Raw genomic sequence first — 24,447 nt, forward strand, 5'->3', positions numbered from 1 at the left:
ACATATTACAGGGGTCAGCACTATGACAAAGCAGATAAAGTCACCGTCTGCAGTGCCGGCATCTCATATGGGTGCCAGTATGTTTCCCAGCTGCTCCACTTCTTATACCCCTCTCTGGTATAGCCTGAGAAAAAAGTAGAAAATGGCCAAAGTCTTTGGGCCCCTGCACCTGCATAGAGACCTGGAAGAAGCTCCTGACACTTTGATTCAGATCAAGACAGCTCCGGCCATTGTGGCCATTTGGGGAGTAAACCAGTGGATGGAAGACCTCTCTCTCTCTGCCTCTACCTCTCTGTAACTCTGCCTTTCAAATAAATAAACTGCAAAAAAAAAAAAAAAGAAGAAGAAGTGTTAGCACTGATATAATAACAGACACATAGTTCAATGGAAAAGACTTGGTAGCATAGAAATAAACCCAAATTTCTACCAGCAACTCATATTTAACAAAGGAACTAAAATGAACTGGAGAAAGAAGAATCTCTTTCACAAGTGGTGCAGAGGAACTTGATTATCCATATGTAGAAGCCTGAAAAGAGACTCCAACATCTCTTACACTATGTGAAAGTGAACTCACAGTGAATTAAAATGTAATCATAAGACCCAAACCCAAGTAAACATAGGGAAACTCTAAATATTGTCAACACACAATAGCTTTTGGGTAAGATTCCAATAGCAATAGTCACAAAAATAAAAACAGAGACATTTGAGTATATCCAACTAAGATACTTCTTCACAACAAAGTAAACATCAGAGTGTAGATACAATGAACAGATGGCAGGAAAAATTAAAACTCTGAATGTTTACAGATTTCCAGAACATTTACATGAATTGGAAAAACTCCAAAAAATACAGTGAAGAAACAGGCAAGGATCTGAATAGACATTTCTCAGAAGAAATGTACATGGTCAAAACATGTGAATATGCCCGATGTCACTAGCCATTATGTAAATATAAATCAGAACACCATATCAGTCTCCAACACCTGTGGGAGAATACAACACTCAGGTGTTTGTGTGTGCAGCAAGTGGGTTTAGAGGACCCTGTTCACCTCTGGAGAGCAGAGCCTACAGGTAGGTAAAGAAACCTTACTGCGCAGGGGCATGCTAATCTTCTCTGTATCATTCCAATTTTAGTATATGTGCTGCCGAAGCGAGCACATGTGCTGCCGAAGCGAGAAAGAGATGAAAAGAATTTATCTCAGCTAGCTACTAATATTCAAGAAACAAGGTCTTCAGGAAAGCCAACTCAACTGACATTTTCATGTCATTGTTAAATAAAGGAAAAATTATCTAGGTTCAGCAATACGTAGTTTATAAGAGAAAGACTACAGAGTAATTTCCTTGGCATAGAAATAACTTTTTTTTTTTTTTTTTTTTTTTTTTTATCCATGAGGGCTTGCTATCACCACCACACACCCACATCCCATATACAAATGCCTGGCTTGAGTGGTAGCTTCTCTGCTTTGAGGCAAGTTTCTGCTAGTGTGCACCCTGGGAGGAGACGGAGGATGGCAGAAGTGCTTGGGTCCCTGCACCCAAATGGGACATCCAGAATGAATTCCCAGTTCCTGGTTTTGGCTTGGTCAAGCTTTGGCTATTGCAAGTGTCTGGGGAGTGAAGCAGTGGTTCCCTCTTCCTGTCACTCTGCCTTTCAAATCAATAACTGTTGTTGGTAATGACTAATAATGATATTCACTGATTGTCAAATTTTGAATCTATTAATTATAGACAATTTCTCTTTGTATTTTTAAACTTTCATAATGTTCTGTAGCCAATTTCATCACTAGAAATAAAAACTTTTCCTCAAAAAAAAAAAAAAAGAAACCTTACTGCTTTCCTAATGTGCTTATTAAGTTCTTGACCAGCGCCTGTTAGTCTTGCCACAAACTTTCTAGTCTTACTACTTTCCTTCTTCTTCTTCTTCTCTGTGACTTGTAAAATAGTATACATTCTATATACTGTGGATACTTTTGATTTATTTTATTCCTTCGGTCTCCTATGAAGTTCCTCCACAAAAGCACAGCCCTCAAAATATTCATTCATTTATGCAGTCTGCAGATTTCATGAGCTACTAAATTCCAAGTAGTATGTTAAAGGCAAGATCTGGGCCTAAGAGAAAAGTGGTCTAAATTCTGTGCCTAGAAGAGGATTTGGGACATAGTAGAACTTCAGTGAAGTGCTATGTGAATGACATGCACTCATTAAATGAGTAATCTAAAGCATACACTTCATTTAAGCAACACAGCAGCCCTACTCACCTCAGGTAGAGCAATTGAGAGGAATAATGTGAACAAAAATAAGACATCAATAAGTTGAATAATAACAGAGAAAAAACAAAATGAGATAGATGCCAACATTACTGAGCTATTTTTGAGGAATTAAATTGATAGAGGGGCTGGCATTGTGGCCAAGTGGGGAAAGCTGCAATCTGTGAGGCCAGCATAACATCTGAGTTCCACTTTGAGTTTAGGAATCTCCACTTCCAATTTAGCTCACTGCTAAACACCTGGGAAACCAGCAGAAGATGGACGAAGGACTCAGGTCCTTGCCACTCATGTGGGAGACTTGGATGAAGCTCCTGACTCCAGCATGCCCCAGGCTCAACTGTTGAAACTCTCTGGGGTGTGAGCCAGCAGATGAAAGCTATCTATGTCTTTCCCTCTCTCTCTAAATCCACCTTTCAAATAATAAAGATTTAATAAACAAATTAACTGATTTCAAAATACACAAAAACATGAACAATACTATATCATTTTTATGCCAAACTGATAAAAAATAACAAATGCTAGAGAGCACATGGGAAAAGAAAACCACCATATATGGTAGGTGAAAACACAAGTTAGTACAGATGTTATGCAGAACAGTATGGTCATTCTTAAAAAGGATAAAAATTGGGGCTGGCGCTGTTGTGCAGTGAGTTAAAGCCCTGGCCTGAAGGGCCAGCATCCCATTTGGGTGCCAGTTCTAGTTCCAGCTGCTCTTCTTCCAATACAGCTCTCTGCTATCTCCTGGGATAGCAGTAGAAGATGGCCCAAGTCCTTGGGCCCATGCACCCATGAGGGAGACCCAGAGGAAGCTCCTGTCTCCAGGTTTCAGAATGGCATAACTCTGGCCTTTGTAGTCATCTGTAGAGCGAACCAGCTAATGGAGGACCTCTCTGTGTCTCTACCTCTATTGTAACTCTTTCAAATAAATAACAAAAATTAAACTAAGATAAAAATTGACCTACCATGTGAGAGTTATCTTGCTCTTGGCTATATAGAATAAGGAAATTTTATTAGAAGGAAAGGAGGAGAGCATATCAAAGATACAGCAATTTTCCCATAACACAGCCACTATAACACAGTTCACTGCAGCCAGGATGTGAAACCAATCTAGCTGTCCATCAGTGAAAAACAATGGACAGGGCAACCTCTTTTAGATACAAAAAAAGAACAAAATATTATTAAATTAATTGAAATAAGCCAGAAGCAGGAACACAAATGTCACCTGGTCCTTGTCGCATGTGGAAGTGAAAGAAAATAATGGATCTGAACACAGAACTGTGATTACTAGAGGCTGAGAAGGGAAGCAGCTAGGGATAGAGGGGGATTGGATAATAGGTATCAAAAATCAAAGAGGCAGAAAGAACTTCTGGTGTTCCATAATATAATGAGATGACTACATTCAACCATATTAGGTTCTGTGTAAAGAACTGAAGGAGAGGAGCTGGTAGTCTCAAATCATGGAGAAGAATTAGAAACTGTAGTTGCTTGGGGGCCAGCATTGTGGCACAGTGGGCTAACACCCTGGCCTGAAGCACCAGCATCCCATGTGGGTACCAGTTCTAGTCCTGGCTGCTCCTCTTCTGATCCAACTCTCTGCTATGGCCTGGGAAAGCAGTAGAAGATGGCCCAAGTCCTTGGGTCCCTGCACCCAAGTGGGAGATCTGGAAGAAGCTCCTGGTTCCTGGAATCAGATTGGCAGAGCTCCGGCCATTGTGGCCATCTGGGGAGTGAACCGGCAGAGGAAGACCTCTCTCTCTCTCTGCTGCTACTTCTCTCTGTAACTCTGTCTTTCAAATAAATAACTCTTTAAAAACTTAATAAAACTGTAGTTGCTTAGCTTGATCACTTTTTACTGCATAAATGTGTGCAAATATTGCACTACACCCTGTAATAATGCATGACTAGGACACATTAATCACAAATTATTTCAATGAAATTTTAAAAATTAGAAGCATTTCTTTATATTAACAATGAACTATTTGAAAATGAAATTAGAGAAACATTTCCATGCATAGCAGCATAAGAACCAGGAACCAATGTCTTCAATGTTATCAGTGATGAATCAGATTCACAGCCCCCAGCACTCAGTTTTTGCCATATACTTTACCATGGCAATTGTGGGCATATAGTAGTAAATCAATGGACAGGAATCCTTTGTCTCTAAATCTGCTAAATAAATAAACAAGGAATTCATCAAAGAAAAAGAGATATCAATTTGGATGCCAGGCACAAAAACACATGCACTTGAGCTATCCTCCAGTTTGTGATGCCAACAAATCTTTCAGACATGTTACATTTTCAGAGACTGTTCTGTAATCTTGCTAAGCTTTCTGGAAATCTGCCTTATAGCAAAGGGTTTCCCAATTCCATTACACTCATGATATTTCTTTTGTGTGATATATTAGTTTACCATCTAGAGATAATTTATGGTACAAAACTTTTCTATGCATGCATGTTTTCTCATTTGTGAGTCTATTCATGGGAATTGAAGACTGATTTATAACAGAAATACATTTTCCAAATTCATTGCATAGACTTTTGTTCCTTATGAATTCTCTGAAGTCTGTTGATGTCTAATTTCTGGCTAAAGGTTTTATTGTATTTACAGCATGCAAAGACTATCACCTTTTGTGAATTCTGTGTCTATACAAGCCTGAAACAAAGAAAATGTTTTTGCACAATCAGTATACGCCTAAGAAACCACCTGTGTCAATTCTCTGATGTACCATTGACTTCTGACTCTAATAATATTTATAAGCTTTCTCCTTTACATGAGTCTCTGTTGGATAGGATGTGATTTCCAGCAAAAGGTTTTGTCACAATACTTACATGAATTTTGGAGAAAAGCTCTTCCACATTCATTATATTGTTAAGGTCTCTCCCTTGTTCAAATTCCATGATGGATTATGAGGCATTACCTATGTGAAATGACTTTCTCACATTTATTTCATTCATTAGATATATATGTTGTGCATTCTGATATAAGGAGAGATTTGGGCAGAGCTTTCCAACACTCATTACACCCATAAGGTTTCTCTCCCACGTGAATTCCCTGTTGTCTTATGAGGTATGGCTTCTAATTAAAGGGATTTTACTTTCAAAGGAGTTTTTCCCTATATGAATTTGATGATGTACAATGAGGGCTGAATTATGGTAAAAGGCTCTGAGTCATTACATTCATAAAATTGCTCCCCATGAGAATTCTTTTATGTTTGATGAGGTCTGATTTGCACCACAAAGGCTATTCACATGTATTATATTCATGCATTTCTCCCCTTGGTGAATTCTCTAATATTTCATGAGATATAACTTGCACAAAAAGGTCAAGTAGAAAATTCCCTGTGTGGATACTCTGATATCTTATGAGTTATGAAGTACAGCAAAGAGGCTTTCCACCATCCTTCCATCCATAAAACCTACCTAAATTGAGCAACAAAGATATAGAAAACCTAAACACACACATAACCAGATGGAAATGATACCAGTAATAAAGACCATCACTACCAAGAAAACCCCAAAACTGGAAGGCTTCACTTCTGAATTCTAACAGACATTTAAAGCACTAACTGCAATTCTTCTCAAGTTATTCAAAACAATTGAGAGAGAGGCGATTCTCCCAAATTCTTTCTATGAAGCCAACATCACCTTCATTCCTAAACTTGAAAAAAGTGCAACAAAGAAAGTAATTATAGACCAATTTCCCTGATGAACATACATGCAAAGATCTGCAACAGAATTCTGGCCAATTGAATCCAACAATGCATCAGAAAGATCATCCACCCAGACCAAGTGGGATTTATCCTTGGTATGCAAGGATGGGACCAAAGGCTTTTCCACAGTCATTTCATTTATAAGCTTTCTCCATGGTGTGAAGGCTCTGATACTTTCTGAGGTTTGACTTCTCAGCAAAGGTTTTTCCACAGTCATTGCAATCATAAGGTTTCCCCCAGTACAAATTGTCTGATGCTTTGTGAGCTTTGATTTCTCAGCAAAGGCTTTTCCACAATGATTGCATTCATAAGGTTTCTCCCCTCTGTGAATTCTCTGATGATTTATGAGGTTTGCCTTCTGGCCAAAGGATTTTCCATAGTAATTGCATTCATAAGGTTTCTCACCTGTGTGAATTCTCTGATGATTTATGAGGTTTGCCTTCTGGCCAAAGGATTTTCCACAGTCATTACATTCAAAAGGTTTCTCACCTGTGTGAATTCTCTGATGATTTATGAGGTGTTTCTTCTGGCCAAAGAACTTCCCACAGTCATTAGATTTGTAAGATTTCAACCCTGTGTGAATTCTCTGATGTCTAATGAGATCTGACTTCTGGTGAGTGGTTTCCACACAATCATTACACACATGAGGGTTTTCCACAATATGAGTGCTGTGATGGAGGGTATTTAATACTGAATGAATTCCCACAAGGTTTACATGCATAGGATTTCTTCCCTATATTTGGTCTATGATTCAGTCTAACATGTGATTGGTAAATGACAGGTTCCACAGTCCCAATATACTTATAAATGTTCTCTCTTTTCAGGTGAATACAATCAGAATTCCACAGTCAGTCAGCTGGGAGGGGTGGATGAATCCGGAAACAGCTGGTTTCCTTGTACTAAAACAAGCGCCATATCACGAAGGACTCTTGCATTTCTTTTTCTTTTTTGCATTTTTCACATTTTCTTATTTATCATGGTTTGTAATAAATTTTCTGATGTGGGTTGTGGTTTTGAGGCTGGCTTAAGGAGTTCAGGGAACCAGAGGAATGGTCTTTTTCAATTAGGGCACAGCTGTTGTTTCTCTCCAATTCTGGCTTTCTGTAATTGCTTTGGGTGCCTCAGGCAATTTTTCATTTTGAGCGACTTTTTCCTAAATGCTTTGTTGGTCTGAGTTGGTTTTGCCTTTTTCCTTTTCAAATTGTGTATTCTGATGCAATACAAACAAGGGTTTAGAACGAGGATCCATCAGGAAATTGAAAAACAGAACATATTGGGTTTTCATGATTAGAAATCATAGGCAACATGACCAAGATGAGTTTTTGGGTTTTGGAAAATGACATAGAACCCTTCCACTGAGGGGCAGATATTAATTTCCTCCAAATCGAGAGTGAGTGCGATTTTCAGGTGAATTCAATCAGAATTCCACAGCCAGTCAGCTAGGAGGGGTGGATGAATCCGGGAACAGCTGGTTTCCTTGCAACTAAATGAAGCCCAATATCACAAAGGACTCTTGCATTTCTTTGGCTTCTTTCTCTTTTTTCTTTTTATCATGGTTTGTAATGAATTTTCTGATGTGAGCTTTGGTTTTGAGGCTGCAATATAGAGTTCAGTGCACAGGAGGAATGGTCTTTTTCAAACAGGGCATAGCTGTTGGCCTGCTTCAATTCTGGCTTGCTGTCATTGTTTTGGGTGCCTCAGCCGATTTCTGGTTTCTTGTGTGGCAATTTCCTAAATGTTTTCTGGGTCTGAGTTGGCTTTGCCTTCTTCATTCCCAAATTCTGTATTCTGACGCAACACAAACAAGAGTTTGGACAGAGTAGCCATTATGAAATAAAAAACATTACAAATGGGCATTTGAAGAATATAAATCTACAGGTAACACGACCAAGGGGAGTTTTTGTGTTTTGGAAAATACAATGGAACACTTTGGCTAGGTGACAGATATTAATTGCCTCCAAAATGAGTTTCACTGTGATTTTCAGGTTAATTCAGACAGAATTCCACAGGCATCAGCTGGAGGTGTGGATGAATCCGGGAACATTCGGTTTTCTTGAGAAAATCAAGTCCAATATCATCATGGATTCTTGCATTTTTTTGGCTTTTTTCTCATTTTTCTTATTTATCATGGTTTGTAATGAATTTTCTGATGTGAGCTTTGGTTTTGAGGCTGGCATATTGAGTTCAGGGCACAAGAGGAAGGTTCTTTTTCAACCAGGGCACAGCTGTTGGCTTGCTCCAATTCTGGCTTGCTGTCATTGTTTTGGGTGCCTCAGCCGATTTGTGGTTTCTTGAGTGGCAATTTCCTAAATGTTTTCTGGGTCTGAGTCGGTTTTGCCTTCCTATTCCCAAATTTTGTATTCTGATGCAATACAAGCATGTTTTGGAGAGTAGCCATTATGAAAGAAAAAAAAAAAACACAGCACATTGCCATTTCAGGATTAGAAATCTACAGGCAACACAACCAAGATGAGTTTCTGTGTTTTGGAAAATGACATAGAACGCTTCTGCTGAGGGGACAGATTCTAATTCCCTCCAAAATGAGTGTGAGTGCGATATTGAGGTGAATTCAATCAGAATTCCAGAGTCAGTCTGTGGAAGGGGGGGATGAATCTGGAAACAGCCAGTTTCTTTGTGTCTAAATCCAGCCAAATATCACAAAGGACTCTTGCATTTCTTTGGCTTTTTCACATTTCCCTTATTTATCATGGTTTGTAATGAATTTTCTGATGTGAGCTTTGGTTTTGAGGCTGCAATATAGAGTTCAGGGCACCGGAGGAATGGTCTTTTTCAAACAGGACATAGCTGTTGGTTTGCTCCAATTCTGGCTATTGTCTTTGTTTTGGGTGCCTCAGCTGAAATTTGGTTTCTTGAGTTTCACTGGGATTGTCAGGTTAATTCAGTCAGAATTCCACAGGCAGTCAGCTTTAGTGGTGGATGAATCTGGGAACAGCCAGTTTCCTTGCAACTAAATCAAACCCAATATCATTATGGATTCTTGCATTTCTTTGGCTTTTTTCTCTTTTTTCTTATTTATCATGGTTTGTAATGAATTTTCTGATGTGAGCTTTGGTTTTGAGGCTGGCATATTGAGTTCAGGGCACAAGAGGAAGGTTCTTTTTCAATCAGGGCACAGCTGTTGGCTTGCTCCACTTCTGGCTTGCTGTCATTGTTTTGAGTGCCTCAGCCGATTTGTGGTTTCTTGTGTGGCAATTTCCCAAATGTTTTCAGGGTCTGAGTTGGCTTTGCCTTCTTCCTTCCCAAATTTTGTATTCTGATGCAATACAAGCAAAATTTTGGACAGAGTAGCCATTATGAAAGAAAAAAACACAACAAATAGGCATTTGAAGCTTAGAAATCTACAGGTAACATGACCAAGGTGAGTTTTTGTGTTTTGGAAAAAAAAATGGAACACTTTGGCTGAGGTGACAGATATTAACTGCCTCCAAACTGAGTTTCACTGTGATTTTCAGGTTAATTCAGTCAGAATTCCACAGGCAGTCAGCTGGAGGGGTGGATGAATCCGGGAACAGCCGGTTTCCTTACGACTAAATCAAGCCCAATATCATTATGGATTCTTGCATTTTTTTGGCTTTTTTCTCTTTTTTCTTATTTATCATGGTTTGTAATGAATTTTCTGATGTGAGCTTTGGTTTTGAGGCTGGCATATTGAGTTCAGGGCACAAGAGGAAGGTTCTTTTTCAATCAGGGCACAGCTGTTGGCTTGCTCCACTTCTGGCTTGCTGTCATTGTTTTGGGTGCCTCAGCTGATTTGTGGTTTCTTGTGTGGCAATTTCCTAAATGTTTTCGGGGTCTGAGTTGGTTTTGTCTTCTTCCTTCCCAAATTTTGTATTCTGATGCAATACAAGCAAAATTTTGGACAGAGTAGCCATTATGAAAGAAAAAAAAAAAAAACACAGCAAATTGACCTTTCAGGATTAGAAATCCATAGGCAACACAACCAAGGTAAGATTCTGTGTTTTGGAAAATGACATGGAACGCTTCTGCTGAGGTGACAGATTCTAATTCCCTCCAAATGGAGTGTGAGAGCGATCTTGAGGTGAATTCAATCAGAATTCCAAAGTCAGTCTGTGGAAGGGGGGGATAAATCTGGAAACAGCCACTTTCTTTGTGTCTAAATCCTGCCAAATATCACAAAGGACTCTTGCATTTCTTTGGCTTTTTCACATTTCCCTTATTTATCATGGTTTGTAATGAATTTTCTGATGTGAGCTTTGGTTTTGAGGCTGGCATATTGAGTTCAGGGCACAAGAGGAAGGTTCTTTTTCAATCAGGGCACAGCTGTTGGCTTGCTCCACTTCTGGCTTGCTGTCATTGTTTTGGGTGCCTCAGCTGATTTGTGGTTTCTTGTGTGGCAATTTCCTAAATGTTTTCGGGGTCTGAGTTGGTTTTGTCTTCTTCCTTCCCAAATTTTGTATTCTGATGCAATACAAGCAAAATTTTGGACAGAGTAGCCATTATGAAAGAAAAAAAAAAAAAACACAGCAAATTTACCTTTCAGGATTAGAAATCCATAGGCAACACAACCAAGGTGAGATTCTGTGTTTTGGAAAATGACATGGAACGCTTCTGCTGAGGTGACAGATTCTAATTCCCTCCAAATGGAGTGTGAGAGCGATTTTGAGGTGAATTCAATCAAAATTCCAAAGTCAGTCTGTGGAAGGGGGGGATGAATCTGGAAACAGCCACTTTCTTTGTGTCTAAATCCTGCCAAATATCACAAAGGACTCTTGCATTTCTTTGGGTTTTTTCTCTTTTTTCTTATTTATCATGGTTTGTAATGAATTTTCTGATGTGAGCTTTGGTTTTGAGGCTGGCATATTGAGTTCAGGGCACAAGAGGAAGGTTCTTTTTCAATCAGGGCACAGCTGTTGGCTTGCTCCACTTCTGGCTTGCTGTCATTGTTTTGGGTGCCTCAGCTGATTTGTGGTTTCTTGTGTGGCAATTTACTAAATGTTTTCGGGGTCTGAGTTGGTTTTGCCTTCTTCCTTCCCAAATTTTGTATTCTGATGCAATACAAGCAAGATTTTGGACAGAGTAGCCATTATGAAAGAAAAAAAAAACACAGCAAATTTACCATTCAGGATTAGAAATCCATAGGCGACACAACCAAGATGAGATTCTGTGTTTTGGAAAATGACATGGAACGCTTCTGCTGAGGTGACAGATTCTAATTCCCTCCAAATGGAGTGTGAGAGCGATCTTGAGGTGAATTCAATCAGAATTCCAAAGTCAGTCTGTGGAAGGGGGGGATGAATCTGGAAACAGCCAGTTTCTTTGTGTCTAAATCCTGCCAAATATCACAAAGGACTCTTGCATTTCTTTGGCTTTTTCACATTTCCCTTATTTATCATGGTTTGTAATGAATTTTCTGATGTGAGCTTTGGTTTTGAGGCTGGCATATTGAGTTCAGGGCACAAGAGGAAGGTTCTTTTTCAATCAGGGCACAGCTGTTGGCTTGCTCCACTTCTGGCTTGCTGTCATTGTTTTGAGTGCCTCAGCCGATTTGTGGTTTCTTGTGTGGCAATTTCCTAAATGTTTTCAGGGTCTGAGTTGGCTTTGCCTTCTTCCTTCCCAAATTTTGTATTCTGATGCAATGCAAAGAAGAGTTTGTACAGAATACCCATTATGAAAGAAAAAACACAACAAATAGGTGTTTGAAGCTTAGAAATCTACAGGTAACATGACCAAGGTGAGTTTTTGTGTTTATGAAAATAAAATGGAACACTTTGGCTGAGGTGACAGATATTAATTGCCTCCAAACTGAGTTTCACTGTGATTTTCAGGTTAATTCAGTCAGAATTCCACAGGCTGTCAGCTGGAGGGGTGGATGGATCTGGGAACAGCCGGTTTCCTAGCGACTAAATCAAGCCCTATATCATTATGGATTCTTGCATTTTTTTGGCTTTTTTCTCTTTTTTCTTATTTATCATGGTTTGTAATGAATTTTCTGATGTGAGCTTTGGTTTTGAGGCTGGCATATTGAGTTCAGGGCACAAGAGGAAGGTTCTTTTTCAATCAGGGCACAGCTGTTGGCTTGCTCCACTTCTGGCTTGCTGTCATTGTTTTGGGTGCCTCAGCTGATTTGTGGTTTCTTGTGTGGCAATTTCCCAAATGTTTTCGGGGTCTGAGTTGGTTTTGCCTTCTTCCTTCCCAATTTTTGTATTCTGATGCAATACAAGCAAGATTTTGGACAGAGTAGCCATTATGAAAGAAAAAAAAAAAAACACAGCAAATTTACCATTCAGGATTAGAAATCCATAGGCAACACAACCAAGGTGAGATTCTGTGTTTTGGAAAATGACATGGAACGCTTCTACTGAGGGGACAGATTCTAATTCCCTCCAAATGGAGTGTGAGAGCGATCTTGAGGTGAATTCAATCAGAATTCCAAAGTCGGTCTGTGGAAGGGGTGATGAATCTGGAAACAGCCAGTTTCTTTGTGTCTAAATCCTGCCAAATATCACAAAGGACTCTTGCATTTCTTTGGCTTTTTCACATTTCCCTGATTTATCATGGTTTGTAATGAATTTTCTGATGTGAGCTTTGGTTTTCAGACTGCAATATAGAGTTCAGGGCACCTGAGGAATGGTCTTTTTCAAACAGGGCACAGCTGTTTGTGTGCTCCAATTCTGGCTATTGTCTTTGTTTTGGGTGCCTCAGCTGAAATTTGGTTTCTTGAGTTTCACTGCGTTTGTCAGGTTAATTCAGTCAGAATTCCACAGGCAGTCAGCTTTAGTGGTGGATGAATCTGGGAACAGCCGGTTTCCTTGCAACTAAATCAAACCCAATATCATTATGGATTCTTGCATTTTTTTGGCTTTTTTCTCTTTTTTCTTATTTATCATGGTTTGTAATGAATTTTCTGATGTGAGCTTTGGTTTTGAGGCTGGCATATTGAGTTCAGGGCACAAGAGGAAGGTTCTTTTTCAATCAGGGCACAGCTGTTGGCTTGCTCCACTTCTGGCTTGCTGTCATTGTTTTGAGTGCCTCAGCCGATTTGTGGTTTCTTGTGTGGCAATTTCCCAAATGTTTTCAGGGTCTGAGTTGGCTTTGCCTTCTTCCTTCCCAAATTTTGTATTCTGATGCAATGCAAAGATGAGTTTGTACAGAATAGCCATTATGAAAGAAAAAACACAACAAATAGGCGTTTGAAGCTTAGAAATCTACAGGTAACATGACCAAGGTGAGTTTTTGTGTTTATGAAAAAAAAATGGAACACTTTGGCTGAGGTGACAGATATTAATTGCCTCCAAACTGAGTTTCACTGTGATTTTCAGGTTAATTCAGTCAGAATTCCACAGGCTGTCAGCTGGAGGGGTGGATGGATCTGGGAACAGCCGGTTTCCTAGCGACTAAATCAAGCCCTATATCATTATGGATTCTTGCATTTTTTTGGCTTTTTTCTCTTTTTTCTTATTTATCATGGTTTGTAATGAATTTTCTGATGTGAGCTTTGGTTTTGAGGCTGGCATATTGAGTTCAGGGCACAAGAGGAAGGTTCTTTTTCAATCAGGGCACAGCTGTTGGCTTGCTCCACTTCTGGCTTGCTGTCATTGTTTTGGGTGCCTCAGCTGATTTGTGGTTTCTTGTGTGGCAATTTCCTAAATGTTTTCGGGGTCTGAGTTGGTTTTGCCTTCTTCCTTCCCAAATTTTGTATTCTGATGCAATACAAGCAAGATTTTGGACAGAGTAGCCATTATGAAAGAAAAAAAAAAAAACACAGCAAATTGATCTTTCAGGATTAGAAATCCATAGGCAACACAACCAAGGTGAGATTCTGTGTTTTGGAAAATGACATGTAACGCTTCTGCTGAGGTGACAGATTCTAATTCCCTCCAAATGGAGTGTGAGAGCGATCTTGAGGTGAATTCAATCAGAATTCCAAAGTCAGTCTGTGGAAGGGGGGGATGAATCTGGAAACAGCCAGTTTCTTTGTGTCTAAATCCTGCCAAATATCACAAAGGACTCTTGCATTTCTTTGGCTTTTTTCTCTTTTTTCTTATTTATCATGGTTTGTAATGAATTTTCTGATGTGAGCTTTGGTTTTGAGGCTGGCATATTGAGTTCAGGGCACAAGAGGAAGGTTCTTTTTCAATCAGGGCACAGCTGTTGGCTTGCTCCACTTCTGGCTTGCTGTCATTGTTTTGGGTGCCTCAGCTGATTTGTGGTTTCTTGTGTGGCAATTTCCTAAATGTTTTCTGGGTCTGAGTTGGTTTTGCCTTCTTCCTTCCCAAATTTTGTATTCTGATGCAATACAAGCAAAATTTTGGACAGAGTAGCCATTATGAAAGAAAAAAAAACACAGCAAATTTACCATTCAGGATTAGAAATCCATAGGCAACACAACCAAGGTGAGATTCTGTGTTTTGGAAAATGACATGGAACGCTTCTGCTGAGGTGACAGATTCTAATTCCCTCCAAATGGAGTGTGAGAGCGATCTTGAGGTGAATTCAATCAGAATTCCAAAGTCAGTCTGTGGAAGGGGGGGATGAATCTGGAAACAGCCAGTTTCTTTGTGTCTAAATCCTGCCAAATATCACAAAGGACTCTTGCATTTCTTTGGCTTTTTCACATTTCCCTTATTTATCATGGTTTGTAATGAATTTTCTGATGTGAGCTTTGGTTTTGAGGCTGGCATATTGAGTTCAGGGCAAAAGAGGAAGGTTCTTTTTCAATCAGGGCACAGCTGTTGGCTTGCTCCACTTCTTGCTTGCTGTCATTGTTTTGGGTGCCTCAGCTGATTTGTGGTTTCTTGTGTGGCAATTTCCTAAATGTTTTCGGGGTCTGAGTTGGTTTTTTCTTCTTCCTTCCCAAATTTTGTATTCTGATGCAATACAAGCAAGATTTTGGACAGAGTAGCCATTATGAAAGAAAAAAAAAAAAAGCGCATTGCCCTTTCAGGATTAGAAATCTACAGGCAACACGACTAAGATGAGTTCCTGTGTTTTAGAAAATGACATAGAACGCTTCTGCTGAGGGGACAGATTCTAATTCCCTCCAAATGGAGTGTGAGAGCGATTTTGAGGTGAATTCAATCAGAATTCCAAAGTCAGTCTGTGGAAGGGGGGGATGTATCTGGAAACAGCCAGTTTCTTTGTGTCTAAATCCTGCCAAATATCACAAAGGACTCTTGCATTTCTTTGGCTTTTGCACATTTCCCTTATTTATCATGGTTTGTAATGAATTTTCTGATGTGAGCTTTGGTTTTGAGGCTGCAATATAGAGTTCAGGGCACCTGAGAAATGGTCTTTTTCAAACAGGGCACAGCTGTTGGTGTGCTCCAATTCTGGCTATTGTCTTTGTTTTGGGTGCCTCAGCTGAAATTTGGTTTCTTGAGTTTCACTGCGATTGTCAGGTTAATTCAGTCAGAATTCCACAGGCAGTCAGCTTTAGTGGTGGATGAATCTGGGAACAGCCAGTTTCCTTGCAACTAAATCAAACCCAATATCATTATGGATTCTTGCATTTTTTTGGCTTTTTTCTCTTTTTTCTTATTTATCATGGTTTGTTATGAATTTTCTGATGTGAGCTTTGGTTTTGAGGCTGGCATATTGAGTTCAGGGCACAAGAGGAAGGTTCTTTTTCAATCAGGGCACAGCTGTTGGCTTGCTCCACTTCTGGCTTGCTGTCATTGTTTTGAGTGCCTCAGCCGATTTGTGGTTTCTTGTGTGGCAATTTCCCAAATGTTTTCAGGGTCTGAGTTGGCTTTGCCTACTTATTCCCAAATTTTGTATTCTGATGCAATGCAAAGAAGAGTTTGTACAGAATAGCCATTATGAAAGAAAAAACACAACAAATAGGCGTTTGAAGCTTAGAAATCTACAGGTAACATGACCAAGGTGAGTTTTTGTGTTTTGGAAAAAAAAATGGAACACTTTGGCTGAGGTGACAGATATTAATTGCCTCCAAACTGAGTTTCACTGTGATTTTCAGGTTAATTCAGTCAGAATTCCACAGGCTGTCAGCTGGAGGGGTGGATGAATCCGGGAACAGCCGGTTTCCTAGCGACTAAATCAAGCCCTATATCATTATGGATTCTTGCATTTTTTTGGCTTTTTTCTCTTTTTTCTTACTTATCATGGTTTGTAATGAATTTTCTGATGTGAGCTTTGGTTTTGAGGCTGGCATATTGAGTTCAGGGCACAAGAGGAAGGTTCTTTTTCAATCAGGGCACAGCTGTTGGCTTGCTCCACTTCTGGCTTGCTGTCATTGTTTTGGGTGCCTCAGCTGATTGTGGTTTCTTGTGTGGCAATTTCCTAAATGTTTTCTGGGTCTGAGTTGGTTTTGCCTTCTTCCTTCCCAATTTTTGTATTCTGATGCAATACAAGCAAGATTTTGGACAGAGTAGCCATTATGAAAGAAAAAAAAAACACAGCAAATTGACCTTTCAGGATTAGAAATCCATAGGCAACACAACCAAGGTGAGATTCTGTGTTTTGGAAAATGACATGGAACGCTTCTGCTGAGGTGACAGATTCTAATTCCCTCCAAATGGAGTGTGAGAGCGATTTTGAGGTGAATTCAATCAGAATTCCAAAGTCAGTCTGTGGAAGGGGGGGATGAATCTGGAAACAGCCAGTTTCTTTGTGTCTAAATCCTGCCAAATATCACAAAGGACTCTTGCATTTCTTTGGCTTTTTCACATTTCCCTTATTTATCATGGTTTGTAATGAATTTTCTGATGTGAGCTTTGGTTTTGAGGCTGGAATATTGAGTTCAGGGCACAAGAGGAAGGTTCTTTTTCAATCAGGGCACAGCTGTTGGCTTGCTCCACTTCTGGCTTGCTGTCATTGTTTTGGGTGCCTCAGCTGATTTGTGGTTTCTTGTGTGGCAATTTCCTAAATGTTTTCGGGGTCTGAGTTGGTTTTGCCTTCTTCCTTCCCAATTTTTGTATTCTGATGCAATACAAGCAAGATTTTGGACAGAGTAGCCATTATGGAAGAAAAAAAAAAAAGCGCATTGCCCTTTCAGGATTAGAAATCTACAGGCAACACGACTAAGATGAGTTCCTGTGTTTTAGAAAATGACATAGAACGCTTCTGCTGAGGGGACAGATTGTAATTCCCTCCAAATGGAGTGTGAGAGCGATTTTGAGGTGAATTCAATCAGAATTCCAAAGTCAGTCTGTGGAAGGGGGGGATGTATCTGGAAACAGCCAGTTTCTTTGTGTCTAAATCCTGCCAAATATCACAAAGGACTCTTGCATTTCTTTGGCTTTTGCACATTTCCCTTATTTATCATGGTTTGTAATGAATTTTCTGATGTGAGCTTTGGTTTTGAGGCTGCAATATAGAGTTCAGGGCACCTGAGGAATGGTCTTTTTCAAACAGGGCACAGCTGTTGGTGTGCTCCAATTCTGGCTATTGTCTTTGTTTTGGGTGCCTCAGCTGAAATTTGGTTTCTTGAGTTTCACTGCGATTGTCAGGTTAATTCAGTCAGAATTCCACAGGCAGTCAGCTTTAGTGGTGGATGAATCTGGGAACAGCCAGTTTCCTTGCAACTAAATCAAACCCAATATCATTATGGATTCTTGCATTTTTTTGGCTTTTTTCTCTTTTTTCTTATTTATCATGGTTTGTTATGAATTTTCTGATGTGAGCTTTGGTTTTGAGGCTGGCATATTGAGTTCAGGGCACAAGAGGAAGGTTCTTTTTCAATCAGGGCACAGCTGTTGGCTTGCTCCACTTCTGGCTTGCTGTCATTGTTTTGAGTGCCTCAGCCGATTTGTGGTTTCTTGTGTGGCAATTTCCCAAATGTTTTCAGGGTCTGAGTTGGCTTTGCCTACTTATTCCCAAATTTTGTATTCTGATGCAATGCAAAGAAGAGTTTGTACAGAATAGCCATTATGAAAGAAAAAACACAACAAATAGGCGTTTGAAGCTTAGAAATCTACAGGTAACATGACCAAGGTGAGTTTTTGTGTTTTGGAAAATCAAATGGAACACTTTGGCTGAGGTGACAGATATTAATTGCCTCCAAACTGAGTTTCACTGTGATTTTCAGGTTAATTCAGTCAGAATTCCACAGGCTGTCAGCTGGAGGGGTGGATGAATCCGGGAACAGCCGGTTTCCTAGCGACTAAATCAAGCCCTATATCATTATGGATTCTTGCATGTTTTTGGCTTTTTTCTCTTTTTTCTTACTTATCATGGTTTGTAATGAATTTTCTGATGTGAGCTTTGGTTTTGAGGCTGGCATATTGAGTTCAGGGCACAAGAGGAAGGTTCTTTTTCAATCAGGGCACAGCTGTTGGCTTGCTCCACTTCTGGCTTGCTGTCATTGTTTTGGGTGCCTCAGCTGATTGTGGTTTCTTGTGTGGCAATTTCCTAAATGTTTTCTGGGTCTGAGTTGGTTTTGCCTTCTTCCTTCCCAATTTTTGTATTCTGATGCAATACAAGCAAGATTTTGGACAGAGTAGCCATTATGAAAGAAAAAAAAAACACAGCAAATTGACCTTTCAGGATTAGAAATCCATAGGCAACACAACCAAGGTGAGATTCTGTGTTTTGGAAAATGACATGGAACGCTTCTGCTGAGGTGACAGATTCTAATTCCCTCCAAATGGAGTGTGAGAGCGATTTTGAGGTGAATTCAATCAGAATTCCAAAGTCAGTCTGTGGAAGGGGGGGATGAATCTGGAAACAGCCAGTTTCTTTGTGTCTAAATCCTGCCAAATATCACAAAGGACTCTTGCATTTCTTTGGCTTTTTCACATTTCCCTTATTTATCATGGTTTGTAATGAATTTTCTGATGTGAGCTTTGGTTTTGAGGCTGGAATATTGAGTTCAGGGCACAAGAGGAAGGTTCTTTTTCAATCAGGGCACAGCTGTTGGCTTGCTCCACTTCTGGCTTGCTGTCATTGTTTTGGGTGCCTCAGCTGATTTGTGGTTTCTTGTGTGGCAATTTCCTAAATGTTTTCGGGGTCTGAGTTGGTTTTGCCTTCTTCCTTCCCAATTTTTGTATTCTGATGCAATACAAGCAAGATTTTGGACAGAGTAGCCATTATGGAAGAAAAAAAAAAAAAGCGCATTGCCCTTTCAGGATTAGAAATCTACAGGCAACACGACTAAGATGAGTTCCTGTGTTTTAGAAAATGACATAGAACGCTTCTGCTGAGGGGACAGATTGTAATTCCCTCCAAATGGAGTGTGAGAGCGATTTTGAGGTGAATTCAATCAGAATTCCAAAGTCAGTCTGTGGAAGGGGGGGATGTATCTGGAAACAGCCAGTTTCTTTGTGTCTAAATCCTGCCAAATATCACAAAGGACTCTTGCATTTCTTTGGCTTTTGCACATTTCCCTTATTTATCATGGTTTGTAATGAATTTTCTGATGTGAGCTTTGGTTTTGAGGCTGCAATATAGAGTTCAGGGCACCTGAGGAATGGTCTTTTTCAAACAGGGCACAGCTGTTGGTGTGCTCCAATTCTGGCTATTGTCTTTGTTTTGGGTGCCTCAGCTGAAATTTGGTTTCTTGAGTTTCACTGCGATTGTCAGGTTAATTCAGTCAGAATTCCACAGGCAGTCAGCTTTAGTGGTGGATGAATCTGGGAACAGCCAGTTTCCTTGCAACTAAATCAAACCCAATATCATTATGGATTCTTGCATTTTTTTGGCTTTTTTCTCTTTTTTCTTATTTATCATGGTTTGTTATGAATTTTCTGATGTGAGCTTTGGTTTTGAGGCTGGCATATTGAGTTCAGGGCACAAGAGGAAGGTTCTTTTTCAATCAGGGCACAGCTGTTGGCTTGCTCCACTTCTGGCTTGCTGTCATTGTTTTGAGTGCCTCAGCCGATTTGTGGTTTCTTGTGTGGCAATTTCCCAAATGTTTTCAGGGTCTGAGTTGGCTTTGCCTACTTATTCCCAAATTTTGTATTCTGATGCAATGCAAAGAAGAGTTTGTACAGAATAGCCATTATGAAAGAAAAAACACAACAAATAGGCGTTTGAAGCTTAGAAATCTACAGGTAACATGACCAAGGTGAGTTTTTGTGTTTTGGAAAATCAAATGGAACACTTTGGCTGAGGTGACAGATATTAATTGCCTCCAAACTGAGTTTCACTGTGATTTTCAGGTTAATTCAGTCAGAATTCCACAGGCTGTCAGCTGGAGGGGTGGATGAATCCGGGAACAGCCGGTTTCCTAGCGACTAAATCAAGCCCTATATCATTATGGATTCTTGCATTTTTTTGGCTTTTTTCTCTTTTTTCTTACTTATCATGGTTTGTAATGAATTTTCTGATGTGAGCTTTGGTTTTGAGGCTGGCATATTGAGTTCAGGGCACAAGAGGAAGGTTCTTTTTCAATCAGGGCACAGCTGTTGGCTTGCTCCACTTCTGGCTTGCTGTCATTGTTTTGGGTGCCTCAGCTGATTGTGGTTTCTTGTGTGGCAATTTCCTAAATGTTTTCTGGGTCTGAGTTGGTTTTGCCTTCTTCCTTCCCAATTTTTGTATTCTGATGCAATACAAGCAAGATTTTGGACAGAGTAGCCATTATGAAAGAAAAAAAAAACACAGCAAATTGACCTTTCAGGATTAGAAATCCATAGGCAACACAACCAAGGTGAGATTCTGTGTTTTGGAAAATGACATGGAACGCTTCTGCTGAGGTGACAGATTCTAATTCCCTCCAAATGGAGTGTGAGAGCGATTTTGAGGTGAATTCAATCAGAATTCCAAAGTCAGTCTGTGGAAGGGGGGGATGAATCTGGAAACAGCCAGTTTCTTTGTGTCTAAATCCTGCCAAATATCACAAAGGACTCTTGCATTTCTTTGGCTTTTTCACATTTCCCTTATTTATCATGGTTTGTAATGAATTTTCTGATGTGAGCTTTGGTTTTGAGGCTGGAATATTGAGTTCAGGGCACAAGAGGAAGGTTCTTTTTCAATCAGGGCACAGCTGTTGGCTTGCTCCACTTCTGGCTTGCTGTCATTGTTTTGGGTGCCTCAGCTGATTTGTGGTTTCTTGTGTGGCAATTTCCTAAATGTTTTCGGGGTCTGAGTTGGTTTTGCCTTCTTCCTTCCCAATTTTTGTATTCTGATGCAATACAAGCAAGATTTTGGACAGAGTAGCCATTATGGAAGAAAAAAAAAAAAAGCGCATTGCCCTTTCAGGATTAGAAATCTACAGGCAACACGACTAAGATGAGTTCCTGTGTTTTAGAAAATGACATAGAACGCTTCTGCTGAGGGGACAGATTGTAATTCCCTCCAAATGGAGTGTGAGAGCGATTTTGAGGTGAATTCAATCAGAATTCCAAAGTCAGTCTGTGGAAGGGGGGGATGTATCTGGAAACAGCCAGTTTCTTTGTGTCTAAATCCTGCCAAATATCACAAAGGACTCTTGCATTTCTTTGGCTTTTGCACATTTCCCTTATTTATCATGGTTTGTAATGAATTTTCTGATGTGAGCTTTGGTTTTGAGGCTGCAATATAGAGTTCAGGGCACCTGAGGAATGGTCTTTTTCAAACAGGGCACAGCTGTTGGTGTGCTCCAATTCTGGCTATTGTCTTTGTTTTGGGTGCCTCAGCTGAAATTTGGTTTCTTGAGTTTCACTGCGATTGTCAGGTTAATTCAGTCAGAATTCCACAGGCAGTCAGCTTTAGTGGTGGATGAATCTGGGAACAGCCAGTTTCCTTGCAACTAAATCAAACCCAATATCATTATGGATTCTTGCATTTTTTTGGCTTTTTTCTCTTTTTTCTTATTTATCATGGTTTGTTATGAATTTTCTGATGTGAGCTTTGGTTTTGAGGCTGGCATATTGAGTTCAGGGCACAAGAGGAAGGTTCTTTTTCAATCAGGGCACAGCTGTTGGCTTGCTCCACTTCTGGCTTGCTGTCATTGTTTTGAGTGCCTCAGCCGATTTGTGGTTTCTTGTGTGGCAATTTCCCAAATGTTTTCAGGGTCTGAGTTGGCTTTGCCTACTTATTCCCAAATTTTGTATTCTGATGCAATGCAAAGAAGAGTTTGTACAGAATAGCCATTATGAAAGAAAAAACACAACAAATAGGCGTTTGAAGCTTAGAAATCTACAGGTAACATGACCAAGGTGAGTTTTTGTGTTTTGGAAAAAAAAATGGAACACTTTGGCTGAGGTGACAGATATTAATTGCCTCCAAACTGAGTTTCACTGTGATTTTCAGGTTAATTCAGTCAGAATTCCACAGGCTGTCAGCTGGAGGGGTGGATGAATCCGGGAACAGCCGGTTTCCTAGCGACTAAATCAAGCCCTATATCATTATGGATTCTTGCATTTTTTTGGCTTTTTTCTCTTTTTTCTTACTTATCATGGTTTGTAATGAATTTTCTGATGTGAGCTTTGGTTTTGAGGCTGGCATATTGAGTTCAGGGCACAAGAGGAAGGTTCTTTTTCAATCAGGGCACAGCTGTTGGCTTGCTCCACTTCTGGCTTGCTGTCATTGTTTTGGGTGCCTCAGCTGATTGTGGTTTCTTGTGTGGCAATTTCCTAAATGTTTTCTGGGTCTGAGTTGGTTTTGCCTTCTTCCTTCCCAATTTTTGTATTCTGATGCAATACAAGCAAGATTTTGGACAGAGTAGCCATTATGAAAGAAAAAAAAAACACAGCAAATTGACCTTTCAGGATTAGAAATCCATAGGCAACACAACCAAGGTGAGATTCTGTGTTTTGGAAAATGACATGGAACGCTTCTGCTGAGGTGACAGATTCTAATTCCCTCCAAATGGAGTGTGAGAGCGATTTTGAGGTGAATTCAATCAGAATTCCAAAGTCAGTCTGTGGAAGGGGGGGATGAATCTGGAAACAGCCAGTTTCTTTGTGTCTAAATCCTGCCAAATATCACAAAGGACTCTTGCATTTCTTTGGCTTTTTCACATTTCCCTTATTTATCATGGTTTGTAATGAATTTTCTGATGTGAGCTTTGGTTTTGAGGCTGGAATATTGAGTTCAGGGCACAAGAGGAAGGTTCTTTTTCAATCAGGGCACAGCTGTTGGCTTGCTCCACTTCTGGCTTGCTGTCATTGTTTTGGGTGCCTCAGCTGATTTGTGGTTTCTTGTGTGGCAATTTCCTAAATGTTTTCGGGGTCTGAGTTGGTTTTGCCTTCTTCCTTCCCAATTTTTGTATTCTGATGCAATACAAGCAAGATTTTGGACAGAGTAGCCATTATGGAAGAAAAAAAAAAGAACACAGCAAATTGCCCTTTCAGGATTAGAAATCCATAGGCAACACAACCAAGGTGAGATTCTGTGTTTTGGAAAATGACATGGAACGCTTCTGCTGAGGTGACAGATTCTAATTCCCTCCAAATGGAGTGTGAGAGCGATCTTGAGGTGAATTCAATCAGAATTCCAAAGTCAGTCTGTGGAAGGGGGGGATGAATCTGGAAACAGCCAGTTTCTTTGTGTCTAAATCCTGCCAAATATCACAAAGGACTCTTGCATTTCTTTGGCTTTTTTCTTTTTTTCTTATTTATCATGGTTTGTAATGAATTTTCTGATTTGAGTTTGGTTTTGAGGCTGGCATATTGAGTTCAGGGCACAAGAGGAAGGTTCTTTTTCAATCAGGGCACAGCTGTTGGCTTGCTCCACTTCTGGCTTGCTGTCATTGTTTTGGGTGCCTCAGCTGATTTGTGGTTTCTTGTGTGGCAATTTCCTAAATGTTTTCTGGGTCTGAGTTGGTTTTGCCTTCTTCCTTCCCAAATTTTGTATTCTGATGCAATACAAGCAAAATTTTGGACAGAGTAGCCATTATGAAAGAAAAAAAAACACAGCAAATTTACCATTCAGGATTAGAAATCCATAGGCAACACAACCAAGGTGAGATTCTGTGTATTGGAAAATGACATGGAACGCTTCTGCTGAGGTGACAGATTCTAATTCCCTCCAAATGGAGTGTGAGAGCGATCTTGAGGTGAATTCAATCAGAATTCCAAAGTCAGTCTGTGGAAGGGGGGGATAAATCTGGAAACAGCCACTTTCTTTGTGTCTAAATCCTGCCAAATATCACAAAGGACTCTTGCATTTCTTTGGCTTTTTCACATTTCCCTTATTTATCATGGTTTGTAATGAATTTTCTGATGTGAGCTTTGGTTTTGAGGCTGGCATATTGAGTTCAGGGCACAAGAGGAAGGTTCTTTTTCAATCAGGGCACAGCTGTTGGCTTGCTCCACTTCTGGCTTGCTATCATTGTTTTGGGTGCCTCAGCCGATTTGTGGTTTCTTGAGTGCCATTTTCCTAAGTGTTTTCTGGGTCTGAGTCGGTTTTGCCTTCTTATTCCCAAATTTTGTATTCTGATGCAATACAAGCAAGATTTTGGAGAGTAGCCATTATGAAAGAAAGAAAAAAAAAAAAAAACACAGCGCATTGCCCTTTCAGGATTAGAAATCTACAGGCAACACGACCAAGATGAGTTTCTGTGTTTTGGAAAATGACATAGAACGCTTCTGCTGAGGGGACAGATTCTAA

At 39.9% G+C, this 24,447-nt stretch overlaps 1 pseudogene; it reads right to left on the reverse strand.

The window, feature by feature from the left end:
* Positions 1 to 1,089: 1,089 nt before the first annotated feature.
* Positions 1,090 to 1,157, reverse strand: LOC138846837 (U6 spliceosomal RNA; annotated as a pseudogene).
* Between the last annotated feature and the right edge of the window lie 23,290 nt (positions 1,158 to 24,447).

The sequence above is a fragment of the Oryctolagus cuniculus genome, chromosome 18 (assembly GCF_964237555.1).
Source record: "Oryctolagus cuniculus chromosome 18, mOryCun1.1, whole genome shotgun sequence".
Taxonomy (NCBI): Eukaryota; Metazoa; Chordata; class Mammalia; order Lagomorpha; family Leporidae; genus Oryctolagus; species Oryctolagus cuniculus.